This window comes from Balaenoptera physalus (assembly GCF_965194825.1).
Source record: "Balaenoptera physalus genome assembly, chromosome: X".
NCBI classification, from domain to species: Eukaryota; Metazoa; Chordata; class Mammalia; order Artiodactyla; family Balaenopteridae; genus Balaenoptera; species Balaenoptera physalus.
In genome coordinates this window covers 25339599-25364427 of record NC_138903.1, presented here as the reverse complement: position 1 = coordinate 25364427, position 24829 = coordinate 25339599, and the positions used below count along the sequence as shown (strand labels likewise).

General features: G+C 39.4%; 1 pseudogene across 1 annotated transcript in view; it reads left to right on the top strand.

Moving 5' to 3' along the window:
• Positions 1 to 24829, top strand: part of LOC309652789 (melanoma-associated antigen B18 pseudogene) — a 27929-nt pseudogene extending 3100 nt beyond the window's left edge. The window contains exon 3 of the transcript in view: positions 14096 to 24829. The product of the transcript in view is annotated as a melanoma-associated antigen B18 pseudogene (transcript). The remainder of the gene's footprint in view (positions 1 to 14095) is intronic.

Below are 24829 nucleotides of genomic sequence, written 5' to 3'. Positions count from 1 at the left end.
TGAAATTATAATGAAAATAGGGGTGGTCTGGATGAAAAGGCACCTGGGAGGGAAGTTGTTGGTCCTTGACGCAAATTCTAGAACCTCTGAGTAGCATCCAGCTGGGAGAGATTCCTCCACACTCAAATGACATATTTACAGATGGGGAAATTTTACATAGTTTTACTGTCTAAGCAGTTTTGTTCGTTCCAAAGGTGCTGCGTATTTTCTGACATCTCATGAGATTAAAGAAAAAAATCCCAAAGAGTTGGTATTATGGTCTGGGGTCATAGCTATCGTAGTAATAAATGCCATTCTTGAAAGACCATTGTTGCAAGTGCTTTACAAACATCACGTATATTACAATAGCTCTACAAGATAGGGCTTATCAGACTCACTTTGCAGATGATGAACTTGCAATTTTCTCAAGTTCACAAGACTCGTGACAGAGCTGGGAATAGACCCTTGGTCTGAATTCGTCTAGAGGCCACACTGTTCCACTCTTCCCAGCCTGAGGCAGACCTAGTATCCTTTAATTCACTTGTCTCCTCACTACTTCAAACTGTATTTCAGGCAATTTAAAAAAAAAAAGCAAGCAAGCAAACAAAAAACCCTGTAGCCAAAGTACTATAAACAGTCCTGATGAAGGAAGGTTAATATAAGAATAAACCATAATTTGGGGATTGTCTGTGGGCTTCATTTATCTAGAGTCCTCCTGCCCCTCGCTCCAGGGTCCCTTGAAAGCTGCTTGCCCTGGTCCCAGCACGTGTGTTCAGCTCCAGCACTTTCCCACGTTAGAGCTCCTTTCTCCTGAGACTTCCCCAGTGTGCCCTCAAGTCCAACTCTGGAATCTGTTAATGGTGTGTTGAGACTGGCCTCTGAATAAATACACCAATGAGTGAGCTTACTTAGAAGGTCAATATCCAAAGCCTCCCTCATAAGTTGGAGATGAGGACCTGAATAGACATTTCTACAAAGAGGATATACCAGTGGCCAAACAGTACATGAAAGGATGCTCAATATCATTAGTCATTAGGGAAATGTATACAAAAAAAACCACAGTGGGATACCATTTCACTAGGTTGGTTATAAAAATGGAAAATAACAAGTGTTTGCGAGGATATGAAGAAATTGGATCCCTCATACATTGCTGGTAAGAATGTAAAATGGTTCAGCCTCTTTGGAAAACAGTTTGGTAGCTCCTCAAATTTAAACAAAGAATTACCGTATGACCCAACAATTCCATTCCTAGGTATATAACCAAAATAACTTAAAAATTGTATGCAAACAAATCTTTGACCCAAATATTCAAAGAAGCATTATTCATAAAAGCCAAAAAATGCAAACAACCCAAAATTTCCATCACTGAATGAACGGATAAACAAAATGTGGTATAGTCTTACAATGGTATATTATTCAGTCATAAAAAGGAATGAAGTACGGATAACTGAGAGACCATGGATGAACCTTGGAGACATTATGATAAATGATAAATGAAAGGAGTCAGAAACAAAAGGTCACATATTATATGACACCATTTACATGAATTATCCAGGATAAGCAAATTCATAGAGACAGAAAGCAGATTGATGGTTGCCTGGGGCTAGGGAGAGGTATGAATGAGAAGTAACTTTTTGAAGGGTAAGAGGTTATGTAAGCAGATAGGGTAGGCGGTCCCTGGAGAAAGAGAACCAGGCATGGCTTTCTTGACATAAGAGAAGCCATTTTTGGCCTAAGCCATTTTGTGATCTAAGCCTGGAGACAATGATTGCCCTTGAACAGACCTCCGTAATACTGATCTTAAGGGAATAGAAGAATGCAGCAACAAAAGACTGTTATCAGGCAGGAGTAGTAACAGTAGCAAAGGTAATAAATCAGTTGTTAAGACACTCAGTCTTTTCAAGGGTAAAGATTAGCCTGAAGCACAATCTTCAGCTGTTCTGCAGAATTCAAACGCCCCTCGCCCCTCGAAGGATCAACCACCACCAGATCCACTGGAACCTAAGGAATGGTGACGGTAATCTTTTCTGACCCTTGTGACTTCAAACCCCTATAAAGCTTGGACTCTGTTGACCTTTGCCCCAACTCTGCTGAATTCTCCTGTGCTCAAGCCCCTTCATGAATATGCATGTACCCTTAGCTTAAAACTTCCCCAGTTCTGCTGTCCAGGGAAACACTGCTTTGGGAAAGATCCCCAGGGTTCTCCTTCCTTGCTGCAAGTAATAAATCCTTCCTTCTCCTGCTCTTCGACTTGGCTGTGTATTTGACTCGACACCCACCAAGAGGCAAACCCAGTTTTCGGGTAGCAGTTACCTTTTGGAATGAGGAATATGTTTGGAACAAGATAGAGGCGGTGATTGCACAACATTGTGAATGCAGTAATGCCACTGCATTATTCACTTTCAAATGTTATGTGGATATATATAAAAATGAGTTACCTTTTTTAATATTATGTAGAATACAATCAATAGATTGATTGATCCCACTATACATATAAAAAATATAATATATAGGTATATGTATGTATATAAAATCAATGGAATGATAGAATCAGATAGAATGAGAGAATTACCATTCTACAGCCCCTAATGGATTAATGGATAAGGCTGAAGATCCTCACCAACTGTCAATACCACCAGGAAGCAGAAAACAGACACTATGTATCTCCTAATGGAAGCACACAGCTTTGTCTCAGGAGTGAACTTGCCAATAAACAAACTGGTAAATCAATAAGCCTTAATCTGAACAAGCTGTTTCCTACAATTATTGAGGATTCTTGATGCTGAGTTCCAGGTATATTGGGTTCATTATTTTATTCTCTGTAATGTTGTATATGATTGTTTTTATTATAAATATCATGCCTTTAAATTTGAAAACCCAAGTAAAATGGAACAATTTTTAGCAAACTATAAATCACTACACTGAAAATGTAGTCCAAACCCAGAGCACCATCCAAATGTTCCAGGACAATCCAGGTTTGGAGCCCCCTCACACCAAATGATCAGGGAAAAACTAATCACCATCTTATTTGAATTCTTCCAAACCATACAGAAAGATAGAAAACGGATCAACCATTTTAATAGGGTAGCCCTCCTCGATACAAAGTCCAGATAAGAATGCCCCAATAAAAGTATACTCACACATAACCATGTGATTAAATGAAGAAGTGGGCTATGACTAAGGAACACAAAGATATCATATTAGAAAATACTGACAGTTGGAAATCACTGCATTAACAGAGAAAGGAGAAAATGCATTTCTAAAGGGAAAGAATATTTGTCTCTACGCTTCTATTCTCAAGCCTGTTGACACCAAATGTATGGGTTTTTTGTTTTGTTTTGTTTTGCTCGCACAAACCAACTCTCTACCACCAGCTGAGTATCCTACAATTCAATTCAATTCTGACAGTATCTACCTGCAGTTAGCATCAGATCCCACAAGGTAAGGGCTCATTCCCACAAGATTGCCCTACACTTAATCCAAACCCAGGTCTCCCATAATTCTGACTGACTGGCTATAAATTGGGGGCTCCCACAACCCCCTCCCTGGGTTTGGTAATTTTCTAAAATGGCTCAGAGAACTCAAGGAAACAGTGTACTTACTAGATTACTGGATTATTATAAACGGATGTGACTCCCTAACAGCCAAATGGAAGAGATGCTTAGAGTGAGGTGTGGGGAAGGGGTGTGGAGCTCTCATGCCCTCTCCAGCTGCATCACCCTCATAGCACCTACATGCGTTCAGCAAACCGGAAGCTCTCCAGACCATTTTGGTTAGGATTCTTATGGAGGCTTCATTACAGAGGCATGATTAATTAAATCATTGGCCACTGTAATTAAGTCAATCTCCAGCCCTTCTTCCCTCAGAGGTCAGAGGGTAGGACTGAAAGTTCCTAGCCCCTGATCACATGGTGGGTCCCCCAGGCAGCCCCCCACCCTTAGGGGCTTTCCAAAAGTCACCTCATTAACATAAACTCAGGTGTGGTTGAAAGGGGCTTGTTACCAGTAACATGAAACACTCCTTTCACCTTTCTTGCTCTTTTCACTTAGGAAACCCCAACAGTTTTAGCAGCTCTGGGGACAAAGACCAAATATATATTTCTTAGTAAAAATCACAATATCACAATTTAATTATATGCAGGGGTAAAGAAAGGGCCTTTGATAAAAGTTTAACACTTCATGGTAATAACTTTTAGCAAACTTACATTAGTAGGGAATTTCGCTTCTGTAAAATCTATACATATTAAGCATACTTAAATGTGGAATGTTATCAGAATTCCCAATAAAATAAGAAACAAGACACGGATATATGGTACCATCTCTACTATTTGACAAAAATTTTCCTGCTCTGCCACGTGAACATCTTGGAAGTCATCACTCTCATCCTCACAATGACAAAAAGCTGAACAAACTGAAAATCAACAACTCTTCTTAGATCCATCAGAGAATTGAAGTTACAGGGAAAACCAATGCTTCAAAACTGAAGATGCAGGCAAATACAGGGAATCACAGCTCACTGGGAGCGGAAAGTCCTGGATCCAGGAAGGAGTAGAAAAATTTACATTGTACTTGATGCAACACTGGAAGCTATGTGTGACAAGCTTCAGAGCCCAAAACTCCTAGGAGCCTAGTCTTAGGGGAGCCTGCACACTTTTGTGAGTTTTACCTTCTGGAGTCCTAACAGGTTCTCATGGTAAAGACCCAAGAAAAATTTCCTCATGCTTCTGGCATGAGGGGGACATAAACCCTTTTGAAATACACCTAGGAAAAAGTAACCATTTTGAAACACAGGCCCAGATGTTTCTGTTCTGTGTACTTTCCTAAACCAACTACCTTGGATGAAGGGAAAATCCTAACTCCAGCCCCCTCCAGACTTCCTATGTCACATAACAGGGGGGATAAAAGCTGAGAAGCATTTGTGAAGGCAATAGCCCAGGGGCACAGAGCCACTAAAACATGGAGAGCTAATCACAGGATTATAGAACACTTCCCGTACACCTTACCACTGCATTAACAAGGTTCCAAAATAATACCAGAGGATTACTGCTGAAAGAACTGCAAGGCTTAGACTACTTATGAAGGTGTTCCTAGGGAAAACCAAAGACAACAAGAACACTCAAGGAAATTGAAATCTCAGGCACCTACAGTAAGAGCAAACAGTAAACACGACATAACTCTTACGCAGATAAACACAAACTCTCATGCTAAAGGCCCTTTAAATCGGTTCCTATTATCCAATACATTAAGTCCAGCCTTCAACGAAAAATTATAAGATATGCTAAAAGGCAGAAAAGCACAGTCTGATTAAACAAAGCAAGTAAATTAACCACACTCAGATACAGGAGATAATTTGGAATATCAGACTAGGATTTTAGAATACTTATGATTCATACGCTAGGCCTCTAATGGAAAAAGTGAACAACATGCAAGAATAGTAGGTAATGTACGTAGAGAGATGGAAACTGTAGGAAAGAATCAAAAGGAAATGTGAGAAATCAAAAACATCTTAACTGACATGAAGAATACCACTGATAGGCTCACCAGTAGACTGCACATGGCCAAGGAAAGACTCAATGAAATTAAAGATATACGTTGATAGAAACCCCTCAAACTAAAAAGCAAAGAGAAAACAAAATAATTTTAAGAAAAGAAAAGAGTAACCAAGGATTGTGGAACAATTACAAGAGATGTAACATATGCATAGTGGGAATAATCTGAGAAGAAACAGAGAAAGAAGCAGAATTTTCAAAGTAATAATGACTGAGAATTTCCCCAAAATAATGAGAGACACTAAACCACAGGTCTAGGAAGCTCAGAGAACACCAAGCAGGATAAATAGAAAAAAAAATCTACACCTAGGCACATCATACTCAAACTGCAGAAAACCAAACAAAAAGAGAATTCTTGAGATGAGCTAGAGAAAAAAAGAACTTACTATAGAGGAACAAGGGTAACAATTACCAAGATTTCTCTTCACAAACGGTGCTAGCAAGAAAGGACTACAGGTAACTATGTAAAGCATTGAAATGAAGAAACCCAACAACAACAACAAAAACACTACCACCAACCTAGAATTCTGTAGCCAGGGGGAGAAAATCCTTCAACAATAGTGAGAAATAAAGACTTTCTCTGGCAAACAAAAACTGATGGAAATTTGTCATGCAGATCTACTTTGCAAGAAATGTTAAAAGAAGTTCTTCTGGGAACAGGAAAATGATATAGGTCAGAAGCTTTGGCCGATGTAAAGAAAGGAAGAGAGTAACACAAGGAATAAATGAAGATAAAATAAAGCCTTTTATTTTTAATATTTTCAGTTAATCAAAGAATATAACTATTTCTTCAAAATAATAATATAACAGCAATGCATCCAGTGATGATACATTATGGATAAGAGAAATAAATGGCAGAAATGGTATACTTGCACTGTTATGAGATACTTGCACTAACCATGAAGCAGGATGGTGTTATTTGAAAGAGGACTTGAATAAGTTGGAAGTGTATAATGCAAACTCTACAGAAACCACTAAAAATTTTTTAAAAGTATAACTGATATGCTAAAGAGGAGAGAAAATGGAATAACTTTAAATCTTGAATTAAAACTAGAGAAGGCAGAAAAAGAGCAGGAGATTTAAAAAAGAAACAAAGAGTAAGCTCAATGAGTAGAAAACAGTTACAAATATGGTCAATCTTAATCCAACTGTATCAATAATCACTTTTAATGTGAATGGTCTAAATATACCAATTAAAAGGTAGACATTGATAAAAAGAATGAGGGGCTTCCCTGGTGGCGCAGTGGTTGAGAATCTGCCTGCCAATGCAGGGGACATGGGTTCGAGCCCTGGTCTGGGAAGATCCCACATGCCGCGGAGCAGCTGGGCCCGTGAGCCACAATTACTGAGCCTGTGCGTCTGGAGCCTGTGCTCCGCAGCAAGAGAGGCCGTGATAGTGAGAGGCCCGTGCACCGCAATGAGGAGTGGCCCCCGCTTGCCACAACTAGAGAAAGCCCTCGCACAGAAACGAAGACTCAACACAGCCATAAATAAATAAATAAATAAATAAAAATTAAAAAAAAAAAAAAGAATGAAAACAAAGAGACCTAACCCTATGCTGTTTATAAGAAATCCACTTTAAATATAAAGACATGAAATGATTAAAAGTAAAGGGATGGATACAATAGCCAGGTCATGGAAGCAACCTAAATGCCCATCGACAGATGAATGGATAAAGAAGATGTGGTACATATATACAATGGAATATTACTCAGCCATAAAAAGGAACGAAATTGGGTCATTTGTAGAGACGTGGATGGACCTAGAGACTATCATACAGAGTGAAGTTAAGTCAGAAAGAGAAAATCAAATATCGTATATTAATGCATACATGTGGAATCTAGAAAAATGGTACAGATGAACCGGTCTGCAAGGCAGAAATAGAGACACAGATGTAGAGAACAAATGTATGGACACCAAGGGGGGAAAGCAGGGGTGGGGGTGGGATGAATGGGGAGATTGGGATAGACATATATACACCAATATGTACAAAACAGATACCTAATAAGAACCCGCTGTATAAAAAAATTAAATTTAATTAAATTAAAAAAAAAAAGTAAAGGGATGGAGAAAACTCTACCATGCTAATATGAGTGAAAATAAAAAAAAATCTGGTCTAGCTATATTTATTTCAGACAAAGCATTATTCAGAACAAGAAAGTCAGGAATAAATATGGGCATTACTTAATGATTACGTGGCCAATTCTCAAAGAAATCATGGCAACCCTTAATGTGTATGCACCAAAAAATTCTGTTAAGATACACGAGGCAAACACTGATGAGACAAATCTACTCTTATAGAAGGAGATGTCAACACACCTCTTTTAGTAATTGACAAATCCAGTAGGCAGAAAATCAGTAAGGTGCAGTTGAACTGAAAAGCAACATCAATTAACTAGATCTAAATGACATGCATAGAATACTTAACAACAGCAGAAAACACATTATTTTCAAGTCCACATGGAATATACACCAAGATAGATCACATTCTATGCCATAAAACACACATCATCAAATTTAAAAGAATATAAATGATACAAAGAATGATCTCATTCTGCGATGGAAATAAACTAGAAATTGATAACAAAAAAATAGCAAGAAAATCAAGGGTATTTGGAGATTAAACAATATACTTCTAAATAACACATGGCCCAAAGAGAAAATCTAATGAGAAATTTAAAAATATGTTTAACTAAATGAAAACAATATTACAACTTATCAAAAGTTGTGCAATATAGCAAAACCAGTACTTAAAGGGACATGTATAGCATTGAATGTCTATACTAGAAAAATCTAAAATCAATAATTTAAGCTTCTACCTTAGTAAACTGGTGAAAGAAGAGAAAAAAAGCAGAGGAAAAAGAAATAATAAATCAAAGCAGAAATCAATGACACTGAAGAAAGGGAAAAAAAATAGAGAAAAACAACAAAACCAGAAGCTGTTTCTTTGAACATATCCAAAAAAAAAAAAAAAGAAAAAAAAAGATAACATTCTAACCAGGCTACTCAAGGAAAATAAAAAGAGAGAAAACACCAATTAAATTGCTAATAGCAGAAATGAAAGAAGGGCCATCACTACTGATTCCATGGACATTAAAAGGATAAAAAATGAATATTATAAACAACCGTTATGCCTACAAATTTGAAAAGGTAAATCAACAAATTGCTTGAAGATTCAATTTACCAAAACTTTTGCAAGGATAAATAGATAATCAAGATAGGTCTGTATCTATTAAAGAAATTTAATCTATAATTAATAAGCTTCCAATAAAGACAGCACCAGGCCCAGATGATTCCACTGATGAATTATAACAAAAATCTAAGGAAGAAATGATAACAATTCTCTACAATCTCTTCCAGAAAATAGAAGCAGAGGGAACATTTCCTAATTCATTCTGTGAGGCCAACATCACTCTAATGTCAAAACCAGATAAAGAAATTAAAAGAAAGGAGAATTGCACACCAATATCTCTCATGAACATAGATGCAAAATCACCAACAAAATATAAGCAAAACAAATCTAACAATGTATAAAAGGAATTATATACCACAACTAAGTGGAATTTATTTCAGGTGTGCAACATTTGAAAATTAGTAATCATAATTCATCATATCACTAGGCTAAAGAAAATAATCACATGATCATATCAATAGATGAAGAAAAAAATCTGATAAAATCCAATACCCATTCATCATAAAATTTCTCAGCAAACTAGAAGTAGAGAGGCATTTACTCAGCTTGATATACTGAATAGAACATCTAAAAAAAAAAAAACAGGTGAAACATCCTCCTTCATACTGAGAAGATAGATGCTCTCACACTAAGATCAGGAACAAGGCTAAGATATCCTTTCTTACCATGCCTATTCAACACTAAACTGGAAGTCCTAGCCAATGCAATAAGATAAAAGAAGGAAGCAAAAGATATACAGATTTGAAAGGAAAAAATAAAACTCTTTTTGTTCACAGATGACATGATTGTCTATGTAGGAAATCTCAAATAATCAACAACAAGAAAACTCCTGGTATTAATAAGCCAAGGTTAATATACAACAGTCAATTGTTTTCCAACAAACAAATGGAATTTGCAATTAAAAACCTAATACCATTTACATTAGCACCAAAAAAAGATTAATTATAAATATTCTTAAAAAATATGTGTAAGATTTATATGAGAAATACAAACTTCACTGAAAAAAATTAAAGAAGATCTAAATAAATAGAGAGACATTCCATGTTCATGGATAGGAAGATGCAAGATTGTTGAGATGTCAGTTACTCCCAACTTGATTTATATACTCAATACAATTCTGTTCAAAATTCCAGCAAGTTATTTTGTAGATAGCAACAAACAATCTAAAGTTTATAAAAAAATGAAAAGATCCATAATAACCAACTCAAATCAATACTGAAGAAGATCAAAGTCAGAGAACTGATATTACTGGATTTCAAAACTTACTTTTAAGCCACAATAATCAAGACCATATGCTATTAGCAAAAGAAGAGACAAACAGACCAATGGCACAGAATAGAAAACCTAGAAATAGACCCCTCAAGCAGTCAACTGATCTTTAACAAAGGAGCAAAGGCAATTCAATGAAGAAAGCACTCTTTTAAACTCACAGTGCTGGGACAACTAGACATCCACATACAAGAAAAAAGAATCTAGATATAGACTCTACATATTTCAAAATAATTAACTCAAAATGGATCACAGACCTAAATGGAAAACTCAAAATTAAGCTAAAATCCAGGGACTTCCCTGGTGGTCCAGTGGTTAAGACTCTGCACTTCCACTGCAGGGGGCATGGGTTTGATCCTTGGTCAGGGAACTAAGATCCCGCATGCCTTGTGGTGTGGCAAAAAAAACACAAATAACAAAAAACAAAAAAAAAACCCAGAAGATAATATAGGAGAAAATCTTAGGTTTGACAACGAGACTTTAGACACAACACCAAAAGCACAATCCATGAAAGAAAAAAATGATAAGTTGAACTTGATTAAAATTAAAAACTTCCACTCTGTAAAAGATACTATTAAGAGAATGAAAAGACAAGCCGCAGACTGGGAAAAAATAATTGTAAGATACATATCCAATAATAAACATGTATCAAAAATATACAATGAACTCTTAAAAATCTCAACAATAAGAAAACAAAAAAGTCAACTTAACAATGGTTAAAAGAGCTGAACAGACACCTCAGCAAAGAATATACACAGATGCCAAATAGCATATGAAGAGATGATCAACATCACATGTCTTCAGGGAATTTGGGATTAAAACAACGATGAGATACCTATTAATATGGCTAAAACAGAAACAACACCTGACAATACCAAATGCTGGCAAGGATGTGGACCAATAGGAACTCTCATTCAGTGCTAAAGGGAATGCAAAGTGATAGAGACACACTGGAAACTGTCTGGAAGTTTCTTTTAAGCTAAACATAATCTTATCATATGATCTAGCAATTAAACGCCTAGGTATTTACTCAAAAGAGTTGAAAACTTATGTCCATCGGAAAGCCTTCAAACCAATGTTCAGTGTACACTAATTCATAGTTGCCAAAAACTGAAATCAACCAAGATGACCTTCAGCAGATGAATGGATAAACAAACTGTGGTAGTCCACATGATGGAATGCTATTCAGCCATGAAAAGAAATGACATTTCAAACCACAAAAAAGATACAGAGAAACTTAAATGTATATTGATTAGCAAAAGTAGCTAGTTTAAAAAGCCTACATACTGTAGGATTCCATCAATATTATATTCTGGAAAAGGCAAAACTTTAGAGAGAGTAAAAAGTTCAGAGTTATCAGGGGCTCAAAGTGAGGTTCTAAGGGATGGACAGATGGAGCATGGGAGATTTTTAGGGCAGTGAAACTCTTCTGCATGATGCTCTGTTGGTGAGTAGATGACGTCATGCATTTGTCAACCACTACAGAACTGTAAAACACAAAAAGTGAAATATATTATAAACAATGGACAATAGTCAATAATAATGTATCAATATTAGTTGATCAATTGTTACAAATGAACTTGTATCCATGGAACCAATACAAGATGTTAATAATAGAAGAAACTAACTGGAGGAAGAAACTGGCTGTATGGGAACTCTTTGTACTATCTGCTTAACTTTCTGTAGTCCTAAGTCTGTTCTTTAAAAAAGTCTATTAATTTAAAAACTAGAAAAAAATCTAGACAACAACACATAGCCAGTACAGAGCTATATACAATAATACCAAATAAATAAGTGTCATGAGTAATGAAAAGCAAAAGATAACAATGGTAATAATTTGATCCTCTAATTAAAAATCTAAGGGAATAGGCACAGAAAATAGTCAAACATATAAGGAACTTCAGAAACCTGGTGGAAAAAAAGATCACCACAGCAAAATCAAGAGACTGGCCTGAAACAATCAACAATTACTTAGATCATGTTAATAGAAAATACACCAAAGACAAAAGCAACAATATAAAAAACATACCTAGAAAGAAACCATACAAAAATGTATATAATCTACATGGAGGCAACAAAAAGAATTTCCTGATAGACTTAGGAAAAAGAAGTCTCCACCAGAATAGTATGTTATGTGTATTCATGAGGAAGAGATATTGTAAGAATATCGATTTTCCTTAATTCTTTTACAGATTTAGTACCTTATCCATAGCAGCTGATGACAATCAAACACAGGCTACTGTTTCCTGTACCCAAATTCAACCATGGAAAAATTATAGAAGGAATAAAGAGAAAACATTAACAAAAGCAAAAACACAAAACTAAATAATGCCTGAGGGACAATAAGTCTCCACTGAACTAGAACCTGAGTGTGGGCAGGTAGGGGGATGCCCTGAATTCGAGACAGGTCTGTAGCCTGCAAGAGAGGCAGATGACAGGATTGACTGGAGAAAAGTCTTTAAAGTTGAGCCCTGGATTCTTCCACTGTGCTCTGGGACCATGACTCTCCACTGCTTCACTGAAGGAATCTGAGGCAGCATTTCAGAGCCCACGGGCCAGGATGGCACCAAAGTTTGGTGTTGTTTGAAACAGAATGAGTCCAGAGGCTGTGCAATAACCACCTGAAACCTCTTTAGAGGATCAGGACTGACCTTTTAAAAAAATTAATATTATGATCAAACGTAAGGAACGGAAAGAATGAATCACACTTAACAAGGGTAGGTATTCTTTCATGAAAAAATGCATATACACACACACTTGTTAGAGATATAAATATATTTCTTAGTATGAATGAGGGTCAAAAAATAAAAGTGACCACACTGGACTGAGCAATGTTAGATAATATAAAAGAGCTAGGTCTCACAAAATCCTGTAGCTTAGCCTCTTCTCCTCAGAAAGTAGATCTTTTAGAGTAGAAGGTTCCCCAAAGTCTAAGTATGGCTGGCGAACAAACGCTATGGGCCAATGTGCCTTTTCTTTTACAGCCCACCATGTGTCCTGGGACCCCGCCTTACACTGCAACTTTCCCGTCTGGTATGTAGCCTGGGACTCATCCATTTTCTGCAAGGTTTGCAGGGAAACAGCTCAGAGCTTTCAGAGAGTTAGTATTTCCCAGGAAGCCTTTAAAGAAGCAGCCAAGAGGAGGACACCCTACTCCATGCCTCCACCTTGAGGAATGACGCGACAACCCACCCCAGAATAGAGGGACCCGCACAGAGCCCCGCCCCCGCTTTCACTCCTGGGAAACCCAGGGCAGAGCTGTCACCATGAGGTACTGACTGACTTCCACCTCCAGGGTCTCAGGTCTCTGGAGGGGAGAGGAGATGCTGAGAGTGAAAGGGGGATGCTTAGAATTGCAGGAACATGCCTCCTTTGAGCAAAGGAGACATCATAGAACCCCCGCTCCAATTCGCCGCGTGCTAAAAGGCTAGCGGCATAACAGGTCCAATGCACTGTCAGTTCTGTCTCGGGGTCTCAGGGAATGAAGACGTTGATCTGAGGCTGGTGGTCTCAGATCAACAGAGGAAAACATCCCAGGCTTTATTTGGCGTCAAGGAGAGGAGACTGAGCGCGGACTGAAGGCACGCTCAACCCGGCACACACACTTTCTGTCCCTGTGGTCCACCCTGGGAGGCCCCGGGCAGGGCTGTCAATCTCCGGCGGGGGCCGGGGTTGGGGGGGCGGCTTGGCCTGGTGGGGGTGGCGACATGAGCGACGACTGAAAACCCTAACAAAGGGGGGTCCCATCAAACCCTGCTCCTGTTGTCAGCTCTGGAAGGCCCCAGCAGGGGTGGCCCGCTAAGGCTCTCCCTCATTTCCTCCTGGGGTGGGGGGTGGGGTTTAGGGAGGGAAGGCCATTGGTGGAAGGAGTTTAGCTTCAGAGCGGTAAAGGGGAGGATGGCCGGGCCCTGCCAACAGTTGACAGAATGATCCTAAATGTGAACTGAGAGGATTATAGAGGGGACCACACAGAGCCTAGACCTGCCAGCCCAAGGCACACTGACTTCTCTGCAGGGGTCTCAGGGGACAGGCTGATCAGAAAAGGAGCCCTTTGGGTCCTAGTGCAGTGACCTCACAGAAACCTGCAGAGGTGGCCTTGGTTAAAGCCAGGGAGAAATCTCCCCGCTGAAGGTGCTCACAGCATCTCCTTGTCCCTCCCCCAGCTGCCCTCATTGCCTGCCTTCCTGCCCACACTCCCACCTGCTGGCCCTGACCTGTGTCATCATACCTCGGGGGCAAAAGAGTAAGCGCCGTGCCCGTGAGAAACGCCACCAGGCCCGGAGTGAGGCTCAGTGTCTCCAAGATGCTCAGGCCCCTGCAGCAGAGGAAGAAGAGTCTCTCTCCTCCCCCACCCCTCCTCTTTGTGGTAATCTCCAGAGCTCCCCTGCTTCTGGGTCAGATAGAAGATCCCAGGGGTCTCGGAAAGCCCCATCCACTACCACTACTTCTGCAGGTGTTTCATGCACAAGATCTGATGAAGGTGCCAAGAGCCAAGATGAAGAAAAACCAAGCACCTCTCAGGCATCACTCAGCACTGATTTTTCCTGCAGAACCGCTGCAGACCAGAAGGCAATTCTGTTGGTGCAATTCCTGCTGCGCAAGTATAACATGAGAGAGCCCATTACAAAGGAGGGTATGCTGAAGCATGTCATCGGAAAGTACAAGGAGCACTTCCACGAGATCCTCAGGAGAGCCTCTGAGCTGATGGTGCTGGCTTTTGGCATTGATGTGAAGGAAGTCGATCCCACCAGGCACTGCTATGCCCTTGTCAGCAAATTTCAGCGCACCAGTGATGACAGGATGACGGGTGAGGAGATCATGCCCAAGACCGGCCTCCTTATGACAGTCCTCTGTGTGATCTTCATGAAGGGCAACTGCGCCACTGAGGAGGATATCTGGGAAGTACTCAATGTGATGGGGATATATGCTGGAAAGAAGCACTTCATCCATGGGGAGCCCAAGAAGCTCATCACCAAAGATTTGGTGCAGGAAAGGTACCTGGAGTACCGCCAGGTGCCCAACAGTGATCCTCCGCACTATGAGTTCCTGGGGGGCCCGAGAGCCCTGGCTGAAACCAGCAAGATGAAAGTCCTTGAATTCTTGGCCAAGATTCATGATACAGTCCCCAGTGCCTTCCCACTCTTGTATGAAGAGGCTTTGAGAGATGAGGAAGAGAGAGCCCGAGCCAGATTTGCAGCTATGCTTCTCACTGGTGCTGTGGCCAGTGTGCATTCCGGGGCCGACTTCCGGGGCAGCTTCTCCCACCTGTAGTGAAACCTGAAGCACCTTCCTGCAGTAGTGTAGGGACTGAGGTGGTGTTGGAGGGATCACAGTGAATAGCATATTAGAATAACTTACAGATTTATGTTTTGTTGTTGGAGGTTTTCAAATGTTGCTTCTTCTTTAAAAAAGTTTAATTAGCTTCAGAATCTAAGTGTATGAATGATACTGGTTACATACTTAATGCTGTTTATGAAGTTTAAGAGTAATAGTTTTGCCATTTTATTAAACAAATAGGGTAACCTTCCATCTTTTTTAGTGACCTGGAACAAGAAAAGATAGCATTGTAATAGGCATTTCCTTAGAAATGTGAAAGAAATTAGCAGTAAAATAGTTGGGATCAAAAAATAGAGAAAAAAGTAAAAGATGGTCAATTCTTGGTTTCCCTTATTCCTTGTATTTTGCTGTTCTGTAAAATAAAAGTTATACACCTGAACTTGCTTCGTTTATTCAATAATGTAGGAGAAATAAAATCATAATAAATTATTCACTTTTTTCCCCCTCAAACATTAATTGAGCATCTGCTCTTTGGAAGGTTCCATGGTAGTATGCGGGGTGGTAAGAAAAAGAAGACTGAGCCTTTTCCCATTGAATTAGAGTCTAGCAGCAGCTAACGTATAAGGAAGATGGTGAGATGCCCTCTAAGACAAAAAAGACAAGCAAAAAAAAAAGGATGAGGGGGAGGGGGAGGGCCAGATGAGAGCACTCAAGTATAAATGTCCTGAGGCAAGAAAACTTGGAGCCTTGGAAAAACCTCAAGTCCTTCAGTGAGAGGTAATTTTCAGTTAAGATGGGTGGTGGGTCAGAGGAGGGTGTGTGAGGGTGGTGAGCAAGGGCCAGACCCTTGCGTGGTGTGTCTCAGAGTTGAGAAACTAAGCCTCCGATGGAGAACTGCTTTTAGCGGTTATTTTGGGATCATGGATTAACCAGAGAGAAATCTCCACCTGGGGAGGGAGTGGAAGGTACCCTGTGCTCTTGTCCCAGTGCAAGAAGACACAGTGCACAAACTAGGTGTTTTATCCACATCATCACCAAGGAGATTCTGATAAATAAGGGTGATACTTCCTTGAGGTGGGATGCCAAGAAGCCACTGTGCCCATATCCTCTCTTTAACCTGGACTGGGAGAAACAGAGCCTGCTCCATTAGGGTATTTTAACTGGGTTAATGTGAGTAAAATTTGGCAACCCCTATGGGAGGGCTTGATTTTGGTAGGGGTTAAATGAATGAAAATAGGGGTGATTTGTATCCAAGGGCAGCTGGGAGGGAAAGAAGGAGTTGGTTCTTGACACACATTTAGCCTTGAGTTGCATCAGATGGGGAGGATTCCCCAACATCCAAATTAAATAATACACCCTCTAAGGGGCATGACTTACTAAGGTATATTTTCTTGTTAAGCAGAATTTTTGGCTGAGTTGATGTTCAGTGTCCTATAGCACTGCATATTCTCAGATATCTCCTGGTTTAAAACAACAGCAAAACAAAACAAAAAATCTCGGCAGGAGGGTTGGTATTATCTGGGTCAAAAAATCATGGCAAAAATTGCCACTCTTTAAAGTTTCAATGCACACCAGTCACTGTGCCAGGTGTTTTACATACATTATACACATTCCAACAGTCCTAGAAGACAGAGCTTATCAAACACACTTCAATGAGGAAGAATCCGAGGCTCACAGAATTTGGTAATGTGCTGAGTTCACATAGCTAGTGACAGGGCAAAACTAGAGCCCTGGTCGAAATTCCTCCAGAGCCCATACTGTTCCACTCCTCCCAGCCTGAGGCAGCCCTTCTATCTCTTAATTCATTTCTCTTCTCACTGCTCCATGATGTCTCTCAGGCAATAAGAAAGAGGAGCTTGTAGCCAAAATACTAAAAGCAGGACTAAAGAAGGAAGGTGAACATGAGAATCAGACACAATTTGGGGATTGTCTGTGGGCTTCGTTTACCTAGGATCCTCCTGCCCCTCGCCCCAGGGTTCCCTGAGAGCTGACTGCCCCGGTCCCGGCACGTGTGTCCAGTCCCTGCACTTTCCCGCGTTACGGCGCCCTTCCCCTGGGTCTTCCCCAGTCAGTGTGCCCTCGTGTCCAGACTGGAAGCTGACCTGCTGGCCAGCTCTTCTCTGCGTCTTCCTCTGGAGGCTGCACTCAGCTCCCAGAGGAGCAGACAGCCCACATCCCCTGCCCTCCCCTGACTCGGAGCATCCCGACTCCCTGCAGATCCCGTTCCTCACCGTGGACCCCTGTGACAGCAGCTGCCCTTTCCATGTAACTGTTCACTTCAGACAGTGACGTTTAGACACCTCCTCATCCCCACTGGGTGCCTCCACCACATTCTCAGTGTTTTCAAACCTGCTGGTGACTAGACTCTGATTTGGCATAGAATCTACTGGTTGTTAGGGTAATAACCCTGAATTTAGAGAGGAGGTTTTGGAAACCACCCTGGCATTTGCAGTAGGATTTTAATGGGCTGAATTATTTGAGATTGGCCACTGACCACATACCAATGATTGAGTTTACCTTTTTGGTCAAAACCAAAGCCTCCTCCATAAGAAGTAGATGAGAAAAGATCATCTACGTAGACAGACTTCCTAAAAACTCAGGTGTACTTCTAGGAGGTGGAGAATGGTTCTGTGGCAGACGTGCCATCCTTGATAAGAAAACAAAAAGTCAACATTCTTCCTCTGCCTCTTGTCTCTCTGTTTGCCCCTGAGGAAAATTTTGGTTTTAAGTAATAGTACAAATGCTCTTATTGCCCCCAGATTCTAATAGTATGGATAAGTCACAATTCCCCTTCCCTATCACATTCCTCTAAAATTCATCCCTCTCCTCAGAAGCAACCACAATTAAAATTAAATTTTTATTTTAAAATTGATTCTAGACTTTTTCTTACATAGATGTGTTATAAAAATACATTGTGAGTTTCTTAATATACATGGATAACAGTGTACATATTGTCCCGCCTCTTGCCCTTGTCACTCACTAAAACGAATGCAGGGTCTTTCCCTGAGAGCACATATAGATTCATCTCACTCTTTTAACTACTCCCAAGTATTCTAAAGTGTGTATGTGCCATAATTAATTTAAACATTCTCCTTCTGATGGACACATAAATTATTTCCCATTTGTTGCTATGATTAATAGAACTCGTATCAACATTACTGAGCATGAATTCTTGGGCAAATATGTATGTTTTCTTATAGGAAATACATAGCAAAGTGCAAACTGGATTGAATTGGAAAGAATGTGATGACTGTAAATTTTTATGAATATTGCTGATACTCTGTTCAAATAAAGCTGTACTGATTCATATTCTCACATATTAATGTATGTAATTTGCACTCTCACAGGCATTTTATTTCATCAACCTTTTAAATTTTGGTCAAACTTTTAGGTGAAAACATATTGTCTCACTGTTATTTTAATTTCCAGGTTTTCTAAGTAGGTTGAGCAGAAAATTAACTTAATCCCTCATCCATAGAAAGTGGGATTTCTTCAGTGATGCTTTGAGTATCAGAATTCCTCTGGGCATGCTTTAAAATTCTGAAATGTCAATACGATTTTTCTCTTTACTTTGAGAAAGAAGGATTTGATCAGAACGACCAGGTGTCAGTGAATGGGTTCAGACAGAACACCCCCAGCCAATGAGGAACATTAGAAAGAACAGGGGAGAGAGCAGTGACCGGAGTCCATGAGAGGGAATATGAAGTCCAGAGAGGCCAGAATTTCATGACACAACCTGTTATCTAACTGGTCTATAGCAGCTATAAACATTTTAGACTTAGGGCCTCTTATTCCAACTTAAGCCTTCCCCAGAAATCCAATCTGTGATTTGAAGGCAGTTAGGATGCTGTATGGTAGCCATTATTTTTGGACTACACTCATCCTATTCCTACAGCTTAGACTTGTCTGAAACTCTACCAAATTACTTTGGGTGTTCAAAGAGGATGCTCCCCTCTGGCTATTCAATATTTAAAAGTCTCCCAGCCATGTCTGTCTTCCAGTAGTTGTTCAGCTCACTGCTCTCCAGTATTTTTTTAAACTCCTCTGGTAGTTGCTCTTTGCCCAGCCCCATGGAGTCCTGCCCTTTACGTGAGCAGCTTAATGTTCAGTGAAAGATCCAAGGGGACCTTCTACAGATTTCTGGAGCATTAACTCCACCCAGCTCTCTTCTCTCCACCAACTTGCCCTGCAAATTTCAGCAGCCTTACTATTCCCAAACTCTACTTACTGTATCCTCAGTTCAATGAGTCCACTGTGCTCTGTTGTGGCTTATCCTCCTTGCACTGCAGTCTAGACATTGCCTCTAAGCAGAAATACAGGGTCATTTGGGGAGCCTACCTCATCTGCTTTCCTACTTTTTGGGATCATAATCTTGTGCTGACTGTTTTCCAGTCACTTCATATATTCTGCCTATTTTGAAAGTTGTTTACAGCAACTAACGTGGAAGTCCTCCTGAATATTTTATAATGGCAATTTTTAAAAACGTTTTATTTCAAACTACTTTTAGACTTATAGAAAAGTTGCAAAAATAGCGCAGAGAGTTTATCCCTCATCCAGCCTTGTCCATTGTTAACATCTTAGGTAACCATCATACAAGTACCAGAACAAGGAAATTATTGTTGTCTTAGTAGCATTAACCAAACTAACTACCTCATTTAAACTTCATAATTTTTTCCACTATTATCCTTTCTAAAGATCCTTATCAGTGCCCCCACATTGCGTTTAGTTGTTATTTCTCCCTGGACTCCTACAATCTACAATAGTTCCTCAGTCTTTCCTGCTTTTTCAATACACCATCAGCCCTGAAGAGTATCGATCAGTTATTTTGTTGAATGTCCATCACTTTAGGCCTATCTGGTATCTTCTCATTACTGGACTGAGGTCATAGTTCCTTGGAAAGAACCACAGAGGGTCTTCCTTGGTGGCACAGTGGTTAAGAATCCGCCTGCCAATGCAGGGGACACGGGTCCGAGCCCTGGTCCAGGAAGATCCCACATGCCGCGGAGAAGTTAAACCCGCGTGCCACTACTGGGCCTGTGCTCTAGAGCCCGTGAGCCACAACTACTGAGACCCACGTGCTGCAACTACTGAAACCTGCGCGCCTAGAGCCCGTGGTCCGCAACAAGAGAAGCCACCACAATGAGAAGTCCATGCACCGCAACAAAGAGTAGCCCCCGCTCCCTGCAACTAGGGAGAAGCCCGTGTGCAGCAACGAAGACCCAACACAGCCAAAAATAAATAAATAAAATAATTTATTGGAAAAAAAAAAAAGGAGAACCACAGAAATGGTGCCATTTCTTTCAACAGTGCACCAGTATCACAGGGTTCCTGATTTCAGTGCATCTTATTACTGGCGATATTGACCTTGATCACCTGGTCAAGATGATCTCTGCTGGGCATTTCCACTGTAAAGTTACTATGATTTCTCCTGTAGTCAACAAATATCTTGGAGGAAGATAATTTGAGACAGTGCAAATATGTTCTCTCCTCAGATGCACTGATTGTAGCACCCATCAGTAGATTAAGTATGCAGTAATCACCACTGTGATATACGCCTAATAGTGGCTTCCATTTCCCTTCTTTAAATACTTATTAATTGCAATTCCACTACGAGGAGGAGCTGTCGTGTCTCTTCCATCTATATATTTAATTATTTATATTGTTATGGACTCAGGAATTTTTTTTATTCTTTGGGTTATAATCCAATATTAGCATTATTTATTTTGTTGCTCAAAGCTTTGGCCATTAAGAGGTCCTTCTCCTAATGTTGTCTTCTTTCAACAATGCTCTCTTCCCCGTATCTTTTGAGAATATTCTTTTTTTTTCTGGTTCTACAAGATGTTCCAAGCTCATTTTGATTTTTTCCATCTCAGCCCTGAAAGAACCACCTTTCCAAGGATCCTTGGCTCCTTTTATAGAAGAATGATGCTTAAGAAACCAAGATCTTGTCTCTAGGTATGCTGATTACTACTGGAATGTCATTGTTTCTAGGCCCTCTCAGCAGCCAGGACTGGGAAATATTTGTGTATTAACCCATGTATACACACATATCTATTTTTATATCTGTGTGTGTGTCTGTAATGAGTTTATACTAATACCTCAGATTCCAGTTTAACACCATAGGAATCATTTTAATCTCCCCAGTTTATTTAATTGTAATTTCTTTCTCCAATTGTAAGAAATCTTAGTTTTATTGTTAACAACCTATTTACTTATTTGTTCAATTCTAGTATTCACATAAATTAGTTTCAGAATGTCTTATCAATGCCTCTATGAGAAACACATTTACTGACTACATAACATTTGTGCACAGTTCTTTTCGTTTTTATCCTTTTAAGCACCCAGTCAAGTCATTGTTTTCTAAGGTTATTTGGGTTAGTTCTTTCCCCCTTACCTTCAGTATAGTTATGTTATTGATTTTTATTACTGGTAGTTTCATTTGCTAGTGTTTGTATCTCATGTTGGGTTTCTCCCACATCCTGATTGGTTTTAAATATTCATTTATTAATGGCAGCATTTCTTAACCAAATATTTATTTCTATTGATTAATGCTTTACCAACAGACATCATCATACACACAGTAGGTGACCTCATAATATCCATATCAGCTGGCTGTGATCATAAGGATGTGCCAAAAATATGCATCCAGATATTTAAATTAGAAAAATCTGTTTGTCTTGTGCATTCCAGGGGTACTTTGTTTATTCAGGTGAATGCCTCATATTTATTCACTTTTTTCCACATACTAATACACATACAATGGCTAAAATGTTTTACATTGCTGCACATACCAGAGCTCAACCTGATCTTATGCACTGGGCTTAATTCTTGAAGGCAAGAAATTTAATGTCTCCATATGGCCATTAAAACCAGCTGAGGAATTACTATTTGTCATGATGTTGATGATGGGTCCTTTACTGCTTGTGTCTTTTTTTATTATTGTTGCCAAGTAACTGAAAAACTCATGCAGCATTGCTGAGGATAAGACCTTTCCCTATTAAGAAGAAAAAGATGACAGCCTGCTGTGTGAACAATAGGGAAACTACCCTTATCATTCCCAGCACAAACACTTCATCAGTAGGGGTGCATCTTTACAAAAAAAACTCTTTGAAATTTTTCTGTAAAATATTCTGTTCCTGTTCACTGACATGAAACTTTTAGAGCTTTTAAAGAAAAAATAATATGTTAACTGGCAGGAAAAAAAAGGAGATAAAAATCCAGAAAATGTATTACACATCTGTCTTTACCAAATAGTTGGTATCTTAAAACTTCACATTAGGAGAGATAGAAGCAGTTATTATTATCACATGGCATCTTGCCCCACTTAATTCCAGCAAATAAGCCGCCTCTCACTGTGTTGTAGAGAAGGATAGTCTCAAGTCAGATCAAAGGCCAAGTTGTGATTATTGTGAAAAGAAGAGAAGAGGATTGCATACTCTTTTTTTTAGCTATCTATCCTCTCAAGATATAATTTCCCATTTGAAATATTGCTACATGAATGTCAAAAAAGTATCAGATGGTAAAACAGTATCAATAGCTCAACTCTGTGAAAAATAGCCTTTGAAAATGGAGGTCCATGGAAACACAGTTACTAAGCTCTTTCAAACCATATTCTTAGCATTCCACAGTGATTCCTTCAAGAATAAAATTACAGACCTAAACTCTCATCTGACATTTAATCCCTTTTTTATAAATAAGAATTTTTTTCATATAACATGGAAATGTAGAAAATTTATGCTTTTAGATTTATCTTCATGACTTGGATATTATTAAAAGTTAGAGATTAATCTTGCTCTATCCTCAAATGGACAATATGATGCATATGTTTAACTATATTATAAACAAGAATACTATAGGAATTTAATATGTATAGCAAAATTGATGTGTGCCTCTTTAAAGCAGATATTCACCTTTAAATGTTCCCATGTGCTAAAAAATACTGACATCTTTATTCATACAGCCTTTCCCAGGAATAGCTAAAATTCTCCCTTTTCCATGCCCTCTGAAGAGGCAGTTGAATACCATGTGCTGGTTTATTATCAAACAAATGAACAAATATATGATACTGTATTTCGAAAAGTAACCCAAACTACTTATTGTACATATGATGAATAGAAATTAATTCTCCCCACCTTCTGGGTATCTAAGTGCATAGTCTTTTACATAAATCACATATTAAAATATACAAGATAAAAATCTTTGAAAAGTTCTAACCTCAAATAAACAAAAATAAAATAAATCCAGTATATATATATATATTTTTGGCCACTCCGTGTGGCATGCGAGATCGTAGTTCCCGGACCAGGGGTCGAACCCACGTCCCCTACAGTGCAAACACAGTCTTAACCACTGGACCGCCAGGGAAGTCCCAAAAATAAATCCTGTATTAAGACCAGTAACAAAACATATTCAAGTCACGTGATCAATGACAGAATAAATGAGCTTATATTCGTCTCTGATCCAATATTTCATTTCTCCAACCCAATTTTCAAACCAAGAACTGGAATTTTTTAAGGCACTTTATTGTGGTATGATTGACATACAAAAAACTGTGCACTTTTAATGTATACAACTTGATGAATGTAGAGGTAAGAATATATCAATGAAACCATCACCATGATTTATGCCATAAAGCTATCCATGACCTCCAAAAGTTTCCTACTGCCTTTTTATTATATAATAATTATTATTTTGTGATAAAATGCTTAATATAAGATTTACCCTCTTAACAAACTTATAAGTATACAATATAGCATTATTAACTACGCTGTACAGTAGATCTCTAGGTCTTATTCATCTTACATAAACAAAACTTTGTGCCCTCTAATACCTCCCAGTTTCCTTCTCCCTCCAGGCCCTGGCAAACATCATTCTTTTCTCTGCTTCTATGAGTTTGACTATTTTAGATTCCTCTTATAAGTAGTATCGCGTAGTATTTGTCCTTCTATGTCTGGCTTATTTAACTTAGCATAATGTCCTCCAGATGTTGTCACATGTTGTCACATGTTGTCACAAATGGCAGGAATTCCTTCCTTTTTAAAAGTGAATAATATACCATTTTATGTGTATACTTTATGTGTACATTTCTTCAAACCAAGAACTTGAAAACAGATTCTCCCTCACTAAAGAATAAGGATATCTGTTAGACCCTTTAAAATTTAGAGGTCGGGGGGTGCTTCAAGATGGTGGGGGAGTAAGACGTGGAGATCACCTTCCTCCCCACAAATACATCAGAAATACATGTACATGTGGAACAACTCCTACAGAACACCTACTGAACGCTGGCAGAAGACCTCAGACCTCCCAAAAGGCAAGAAACTCCCCACGTACCTGGGTAGGGCAAAAGAAAAAAGAAAGAACAGAGACAAAAGAATAGGACGGGACCTGCACCAGTGGGAGGGAGCTGTGAAGGAGGAAAGGTTTCCACACACCAGGAAGCCCCTTCGCGGGCGGAGATGGCGGGTGGCGGAGGGGGGAAGCTTCAGAGCCACGGAGGAGAGCGCAGCCACAGGGGTGCGGAGGGCAAAGCGGAGAGATTCCCGCACAGAGGCTCGGCGCCGAGC